Source organism: Danio aesculapii, chromosome 19 (assembly GCF_903798145.1).
Source record: "Danio aesculapii chromosome 19, fDanAes4.1, whole genome shotgun sequence".
Taxonomy (NCBI): domain Eukaryota; kingdom Metazoa; phylum Chordata; class Actinopteri; order Cypriniformes; family Danionidae; genus Danio; species Danio aesculapii.
The window spans coordinates 29,769,105-29,779,026 of record NC_079453.1 but is presented as its reverse complement, the minus strand read 5'-3'; positions in this window follow the sequence as shown (position 1 = coordinate 29,779,026).

Sequence of the window (9,922 nt, the reverse complement as noted above, 5' to 3'; positions counted from 1 at the left end):
ATCATGCTGTAGGTTAGTGACTTATAGGTAGGGCCAGACAGAATCTGACAGAATCCAGACATCTTTTGCTATTTCTGCGCACAATTTTGGTAAAAAATCTTCAGATTTATGCGGAATGATTTTGGTTGTACTCTAACTAAAAACTTAATATATTCATTTAAAAAAGAATATGATTTTAACTCTTATTTAATGTTTACAATGCAAATCCACTTAGATCCACAAGACAGAAAGTATTATTTTACAAACTGTATTGTAAATAAATCATATTAACATTTTTATATTAGCCAATAATATTATGGAAATTAATTTAAAAACGGAATAAATATAAATGTACACACATTTAAACAAGTAAAGAAATAGACTGCACGATTGGCTAAAAATCTGCAAAAATTCGAGGACTTATAGGTTAGTGATACTGCAAAGGCTGGTTTATACTTCTGCGTCAAGTAATCGCCGTGACCCAAGGTGCATGCCTTGCGCATTGCTTTGTATTTATACTTTTGCATGCTGTTTGGATTGTTCTGCAAAAACACTTTCAAAACGTTAGCTGTCAGTCGTTCGTCTGGGTCGAGTTTCTTCGCTGGTGTTTGGTTTTTGCTGAATCATACCTTAATGTACAAGTAGCTAAAACTCGCTCATTAGAGGCAGGAACCAGCAAACGTGCAACAACTTTAATCATAAGGTAAAAAGAAAACAAAAGTTTCCAATTGAAGCTCCTTCACGAGACAGAAATTTGCTCACTGGCCATAATGGTCCATAATGGCCTCCTAACCCTCCCCATATCATTATTGGCTTCATCACTCTGTCTTCTCTACACCAATCAGTTGGTGTGTGGTGTGCTGTCTGGCGCAATATTGCTGTCAGCGCATCATCCAGGTGGATGCTGCACACTGGTTGTGGATAAGGAGATTCCCCCAAAAATGTGTAAATCGCTTTGAGTGTTCAGAAAAGTGCTATTTAAATGTAAATAATAATAATAATAATAATAATAATAATAATAATAATAATAATAATAATTTGTTAATAATAACAAGTTGTTGTTTACACTTCAATCATTATCTGCAGATATTTCAGACATTCTGATAACATTGTGCTCAGTTGAGTAAATTGATTAATTTTGCTGTTGTGATTGAAGGAATGAGTAAGCTAATGAGTGAGTAAATAATTTATCTTTAATGATGTGATTCTGTATTTTATGAATTCTGTATTTTTTTATGAAAAAAAAAAAAAACAAACAAAAACAAACAAAAAAAAAAACGTCAGACTATGGCAATCTGACATTCTTTTGAGGGACAGTATGCAGTATTTCTCCAAAACCTGAATTATTCTTTAAAATGCAGAAAGTGTGCTTCATTCATTGAACTGCCTTGATATATGGCTGATTTCCATCATTTGATAAATTACTCTTGCTCTAATTAATAGAAAATTTAAACAAGTATCTTTTTAAAAAATGAAATTTAGTTTAATGCCTGCTTTATAATGAGCCTAATTTACATGAAAAGGAGACGTGTTTACATCAGGAAAAAATAGCAGGGACTTCATTTAAATACTCATTGAACAGCTCAGTTCCAGCACATTTAGCACCTGGTTAAGCTTGATGGTGATTAGTGACGAAGTGGTTTGAATTTGCCTTTAATTTTTTTTAAGCATTGTCCTGTGCCATAAACAGTTTCTGTGTGAGAAATGCCATTGTTTATGTGAAGGTGTTTTGATGAATCAAAACAAGGTCTCAACGCTAAAGCAACCCCGAGGCCAGGATGTTATGTTCTTAAGGAGGTAGACTGTTAAATTTAATTGACACATCCAACTGGCTGCTGATCTTCATTTGTTTTACAGTCAGACAATTAAACTTCTGAGCACATAACAAAAAAAAGAAAAGAAATTCATTGTTAAATAACGCACTATGAATAATACATACAGACAACACTTCCATTCTCTCCATCACAATGGCTTTATCGCTGGCAAATGCGCTCTGTAAATCAACTAGGACGTTCGCACACAAAGCCCTGTTGGATAAAACATTCCTTATTCTAACACTTTTACTGACCCATAAAGCTTCAGGGGCCATTCCAGCACAAATTACCCAGCAGAATGCAAACGCTAAATATGAGACAGAGATATCCATTGCTTTCTGGTCCCCCTGATTTAAGATTATTTGCATTCTGCCTGGCTTGACAAAGAGTCCATTCAAATTGTTTATGGAAGCATCATGACCATTCCTTCCGGGGAGAAAGACTGTAATAAAAAAACAAAAGAACACTGCAGTGTTAGCAATATGTGAAATATGTAGATCTCTGAATTTTGTAGAAAGTAGAAATAATTATATTATTCGTAAGCAAATTTTTAGGGAGAATATAAATATTACTTCTCAAATACATTTATGAATAATGGACGGTGTGCTAATTTCCTGGCTCAGCATTTGCTGTGGAAATAGTTTGTGAAGGGGTTGCGTGTTTGTGTGTGTGTTTGAGAGTGTGGGGATGTGAATTTCTTGATAAGAAGCTGTAGCTGTCAGTCGGAGCCACTCCAATGGCTGTGACTTCATGGGGGATTTTTGTAGAAGCGGTTTCTCTGTTTGGATTGTGGCTATTTTTAAACTCTAGGGCTTTTGGGTGGAGCGAGCTCAGGAACTGAGGGCAAGAGTTCAGTGTCTCAGAGTCTGGCCGAGTGAAGTCACACGCTGAATAAGAAAGACGGAGATAGAATGAATGTATGTGTGAATGAATGAGTAAGGGTAAAGTAAACGAATGAGGGAGTGAGCCAACAACTATGTTCAATTGAGTTATTGAGGAACAAAGCTAATGATTAAGTGAATGGATACATGTGTGAATTAGCGAGTACATGAATGAGGGAATGAATTGAGGGAATAAATAAATGCATGACAGTTGATGAATAAGCCATGTTTGATTGATTGGTTAATAGAGTATGTGAATAAATGAATGAATTGAGAGAGTGATTGAAGAAATGAATAATGACAGTGAGGGAACAAATACATGCATCACAGTTGATACGTTAGCCATGATTCTTTGATTGATTGATTGATTGATTGGTTAGTTGATTGATTGCATGATTGATTAATTGATTGAATGAGTATGTTTAAATAATTTAAGGAATGAACTGAGGGAATGAATGAAAAAATGCATTAATGGCAGTGAGGGGGTAAATAAATAGATGGCCATTGATGAGTTAGTCATGTTTGATTAATTGTTTGATAGAGTATGTGAATGAGTGGATGAATGAATAAATGAATGAATGAATGACAGTTGATGAATTAGCCATAATAAATTGATTGGTTGATTATGAGAATGAGTGAATGAATGAATGAATGAATGAATGAATGAATGAATGAATGAATGAATGAATGAATGAATGAAGGACAGTTGATGAATTAGCCATAATTAATTGATTGGTTGATCGAGTATGAGAATGAATGAATGAATGAATGAATGAATGAATGAAATGAGGGAGTGAATGAAGAAGTGAATTAATGACAGAGAGTGAATGAATGAATGCATGACAGTTGATGAGTTAGCCATGTTTGAGTTAGCCATGAATGAATGAATGAATGAATGAATGAATTGATTAATCGAGGGAGTGAATGAAGAATTTAATTAATGACAATGAGTAAACAAATAAATGCAAGACATAATCCATGATTGATTAATTAATTGAATGAGTAAGCTTGAAAATATTTAAAAGAATGAATGAATGAACGGATGAACGAATTGAGGGAGTGAATGAAGAAATGAATTAATGACAGTGTGGGAGTAAATAAATGCATGGCAGTTGATGAGTTAGTCATGTTTGATTGATTGGTTGAATGAGTACGTGAATGAATGAATTAATTAAGTTAGTGAATGAAGAAATGAATTAATGACAGTGAGTGAACAACTAGAGGTATGACAGTTGGTGGGTTAGCATGATTGTTTGATTGATTGATTGATTGATTAAATGAGTATGAATGAATGAATGAATGAATGAATGATTAAATTACTTGAGGGAGTGAATGAAGAAATGGATTAATGACAGTGAGGGAGAAAATAAATCTGTGACATTTGATGAATTAGCCATGTTTTATTGATAGAGAATGATAGAGGTTGATAGAGAAGATGGATGGATGGATGGATGGATGGATGGATGGATGGATGGATGGATGGATGGATGGATTGAGAGAAAAAAATAAATGCATGACAATTGATGAGTTAGCCATGTTGGATTGATAGATTGATTGATTGATTGATTGATTGATTGATTGATTGAATGAGTGTTTGATTGAATGAATTAATACATGAATTAAAAGAGTGGATAAAGGAATTAAGGACAAGTTGATTAGATTTCCATTTTTGTATAAGGAAATGAGTAAAGATTAAGGATGAATTGGTGTCAATAAATAAGCTCTTTAAATTAATGAGTGAATAAATTAATGAAGTGAATGAAAATAATGACTTAATAACAGGGACAAAGTAGATGAGTTAGCCATTTTTGAGTGCCTTCAGAATATAGCTGATGATTAAGTGAATGGGTTACCATGAATGATTGAGTAAATAAGTAAGCAAATGAATAGAGAGGGTGAATAAATGATTGGAATAATGAGTAGATGTGTTAGGCATTTTGAGTGAATAAAAGATGATCTAATAATTAATAAACTGTATAAATGAGTGAGTGAATTAATTGATGGAATTTATGAATGCATGGCAGTTGATGAGTTAGCCATGTTTGATTGACTGAGTAAATAACTGAGTGAATGAATAAGCTGTTGCTTCAATGACTGAATGAATTTAGCTTTGAGCTGCATATGAGCTAATTGGTAACTGAGTAAATGAGTGAGATTTAATGATAAGTGAATAAGTGATCAAATGATAGGTACTAAAAGAGTGAATTATTTGTTGAGCAAATGACTGAGTGAATAACTGAAGGACATAATAGCTTACTTGAGTTAAAAATTGAATGAGCAAGCTAACAAAGGGGAGTGAATAAGCGAGTGAATCAGCTTTTAGGTTAGCGAGCAAAATGACTGAACATATGACTGGCAGAGTGAATAAGTAAATGAGAGATATGATGAGTTGTGACAAATATAAAGGAAGTCTTTCATTAACAAGTGGTCAGGAGTTCATAATTTTGGCTCTGCCAATCTTTACTGGAAAAACACAATAACGAATGATGTCATTGTGCTAAAATGCTAAACGCACAAGTCACGCCGTCCTTGAGGGAATCCATTTTTTCCCAGTATTTGAGATGACATCATAACCTAGTAAAACCACAATATGAAACACCCTGCCAACACAACCGGGCCACATCTGAACACACCTCTCCCAAATATAGATCCCAGATCTGCTTAAATAGTCCACAAAAGTGCAGTGTAGCAGTTTTATTTTGGAAGCCTTGGCTCACATTGTTGTTGACTTTGTCTATTTTCACAGTGGCCTGTATTTCTGGTAGGGCCGTATTTATAGGTGCTGTACCCAGAATATGCCATGTGTAAACCCTAAATAATTAAAGCTACTTCTCTCCAACAAAGCAGGCTTTATGAAAACCATCACCACCGTGGTCAGTTTCATTGCAGCCCGGGCCCACAAACCTCAGCTTTTCCCCCCCAGTGCACAGGTTACGAGAGGGTCCGGACATGGGTGGGGAGGGGGGATCTTATTGGGAATCAACTGGAAAAATACTAGCGCTAAATACTGAACTGAGTAGGAGGTGGTTACATCTCATGAAGTCCTGTGTGATTAAAACCATATGTTGAGTCCGAATTGTCTGTTTCTCAGTAATGCGTCTGGATTTTCCCTATTAATATATGGACTATGCAGAGTGGGTTGTTTTGACAACGTGTTATTGCCAGAGACATTTAGATAAGGGATGAGGAAGAGCAATTGAGTTTAGGCTGAGGTTGCGTGTGTGTATGTGTGGTATCTCGCAGGCAGGAGAGAGAGAGGGATGTTGTAGGGTCAGCGCAGTACACACGGCTCCATTAGTTGAGTGTTATGACAGGAGCTGCTCGGGTCAGAGCAGGACACTGTCAGCTGGATATCTCTGATTGGTCTGTCTGATTGCACATCTTTTATTTACACTGAGACGCAGTGAACGCTCTTCGAATGTAAACATTGTTATTCTCTATTAGCTGATTTCCTTTTGCTTATGGTCAGGCATACAATATTAGGTGTGTCCCAAATTGCACTATCCTACACCATTCGTTCATTTTCCTTTAGCTTAATCCCTTATTTATCAGGGGTTGCCACAGCAGAATGAACCGCAAATTATTTCAGCATATGTTCTACAAAGCGGATGCCCTACCAACTGTAACCCAGTACTGGGAAACACCCTCAAATTCACACACACTCATATCTTTGGATTGTCTGGGGAACTGGAGCACCCGGAGGAAACCCCCATGAACATGAGGAGAGCATGCAAACTTCACACAGAAAATCCAACTGGCCCAGCCGGGACTCAAACCAGCGACTTTCTTGCTGTGAGGCTTTCTTGCTGCTGTGCTAACCACACCCCACCCTGTTCTACACAGTTTTGTAGTATAAATAGTATATAAACTAAATAAAAGTGTGTATAAATATAAAGTGTATGTAGGCTAATAAATAAAAAGAAGTGCAGGATGATGCACTATTCAACTGTTAAAAATACGTGTGTGATGTTGAACGCTTCATGAACTCAATGCTTGGAGCTTTGCTCACATTGCGGAAGGGGAGGAGCTATTGGGTGCTGTTCTTGGATTTCTTTATTTATTTTGGATTATGAAAGCAAAATTGTCATGTGATTATGCCACCTCCCGATGGTGAATGCGGTTGCACTCATGACAGGTAGTGTTTGGTAGTTGGTCAATTATTAAACATTGCCTGGGAAACGGTTTGAATATCCGTTTATTAAAAACAACTTTAGAGTTCCATTTGGGATGACACTAAACTGTGTACTAAATGGCTGTATGGGTGTATAGTGTGTCATTTGAGACTAAACTATTGTTTTACAATTTATTGCTTGTATACAGTGTGGAAAGTACACTGTATTCATAGCGCTTCACTTTTTCCACATTTTTTAATGTTACAGACTTATTCTAAAATTGATAAAATTCATTTATTTCCTCAAAATTCTACACACAATACCCCATAATGACAATGTGAATTATTTTTATTTTTTTTGAAACTGTTGCAAATTTATTAAAAATAAAAACCCTGAAAAATCACATGCACATAAGTATTCACAGCCTTTGCTTAACTTGTTGATGCACGTTTGGCAACAATTACAGCCTCAAGTATTTTTGAATATGATGCCACAAGCTTGGCACACCTTTCTTTGGGAATTTTTGCCCATTTCTCTTTGCAGTACCTCGCAAGCTCTATCAGGTAGGATGGGAAGGGATGGTGTATAGCCATTTTCAGATCTCTCCAGAGATGTTCAATAGGATTTAGGTCAGGGCTCTGGCTGGATCACTCAAGGGCAGTCACCGAGTTGTTGTGAAGCCACTCAATTGATATTTTGGCAGTGTGCTTTGGGTCATTGTCCTGCTGGAAGATAAACCGTCGCCCCAGTCTGAGGTCAAGAGCACTCTGAAGCAGGTTTTCATTCAGGATGTCTCTGTACATTGCTGCATTCATCTTTCCCTCTATCCTGACTAGTCTTCCAGTTCCTGCTGCTGAAAAGCATCCCCACATCATGATGCTGCCACCACCATGCTTCACTGTCGGTATGGTATTAGCTGGGTGATGAGCAGTGTCTGGTTTTCTCCAAACGTAACGCCTGGCATTCACTCCTAAGAGTTCAATTTTAGTCTCACCAGACCAGATAATTTTGTTTCTTATAGTCTGAGAGTCCTTCAAATGCCTTTTGGCAAATTCCAGGTGGGGAGTGGCTTCCCTCTGACCACTCTACCATACAGGCCTGATTGGTGGATTGCTGCACAGATGGTTGTCCTTCTGTAAGGTTCTCTACTCTCCACAGAAGAACACTGGAGCTCAGACAGAGTGACCATCGGGTAACTGATCAGCTCCCTAACTAAGGCCCTTCTCTCCTAATCACTCAGCTTAGATGGCTGGTCAGCTCTAGGAAGAGGCTTGGTGGTTCCAAACATCTTCCACTTATGGATGATGGAGGCCACTGTGCTCATTGGAACTTTCAGAGTAGCAGTCATTTTTCTGTAGCCTTCTCCAGCCTTGTGCCTCGAGGTCTACAGACAATTTCTTTGTCTTCATGCTTGGTTTTTGCTTTGGCATGCACTGTTAACACTGGGACCTTATATAGACAGGTGTATGCCTTTTCAAATCATGTCCAATCAACTGAATTTACCACAGGGGAACTCCAATTAAGCTGCTGAAACATCTCAAGAATGATCAGTGGAAACAGAATGTACCTGAGCTCAATTTAGAGCTTCACGGCAAAGGCTGTGAATACTTCTGTACATGTGATTTTTCAGGTTTTTTATTTTTAATGAATTTGCAACAATTAAAAAAAATCTTTTTTCACATTGTCATTATGGGGTATTGTGTGTAGAATTTTGAGGAAATAAATGAATTTAATCCATTTTGGAATAAAGCTGTAACATAAAGAAATGTGGAAAAAGTGAAGCACTTTGAATACTTTCCAGATGCACTGTACATATATATACATATTTAATACATTAATTTTTAGTGTTCATGTTTGGAAAGGAAAAACATAAAAAAAAAAGAAAATTGCAAGACAGTTTAGCACATAAAGTGAGGTGTATTTTAAGGGGTTTAACTATTAGGACTATAGCTTGATTTAATCATATTATTATGCTGTGGTCACAGCAGACGCAGCATGCAAGAAAAAACTGCGCTATTCACGCGTAAATAGACACTTGAACATTTTAAGTTTACTCACTTCATTTGAGAGTCAAATTCTCTGTGGTAAACTGTACATGTTTTTCCTACAAATTTCCAACTCCATTGGCAAAAATCGGCTAAGACCTTTTCTTAACAGTGTGATCAGATCAGTAAAGGTTACATATTCTAGAATTTTGGAGTTAGTTACATTTTGATTGATTGATTGATTGATTGTTAGTCATAAATGTACTTTCATAAAACCTCTGCATAGAATCTCTGTGCAGGATAAGAAAACCATTTAATTATAAGTTAATGTTTAATTCAGATATTAACTGAAAACTTTTACAAATTCCCTTTTAATTTTAGTTGTAAATTGTTTTCAAAAGTTTGTATTTCTGATATACAGAACTTTTAGATTGTATTACATTAAAAATGTACTGTATTACATTGTTGCATATTAAATTCAGTAGAAGAACTGCTGTGATGTATAATTATTATTTGTAGCGGAATAAAAGTTATAATTTGCATCATTTATATTTACACATTTCGGACAATAATGATAAATGGGTAAAATGTACTACATTTTCTGAAAATAATCTCACAATATAAAAGCTCTCACTTATCCCGGCAGTGCTAAAATAGACTTCATTATCTCTGAGCAAAACACAATTTATTACCTTAATCTTTTTCATTTTGGTTACAAATGATCTGGACATGTACTTGAAAGTTTTTTTTATGAAATTCACCCACATAGAAACAGGCAAATGTGTGTTCTTTAATATACATGTGTGAGTGTCTGTTTGTTTGTGTGGGCAGGATAATATGGTTTATGAGGACCCAAATGTGTGTCATGGATAGATTTTATGTAAATTTCATATTTTATATTTGATGTATCCCGTAATTCAAAAGATTGGAAGTGCATATTGAACAATATGCATATACAGTGCTCAAATTAAATAAGGACACCACTCTTTCTTGTAAATACATATTTGCTATAGGATGCTATATATTAACATATTTGTGTTTATATGGTACATTACATTAGAATATAACTCAACAATATGGTGCATAAATAATTTAACAAAATAAATCAAGATTATGGTGCAAAAAATGTTCACCCAAATTAACCTTATGGA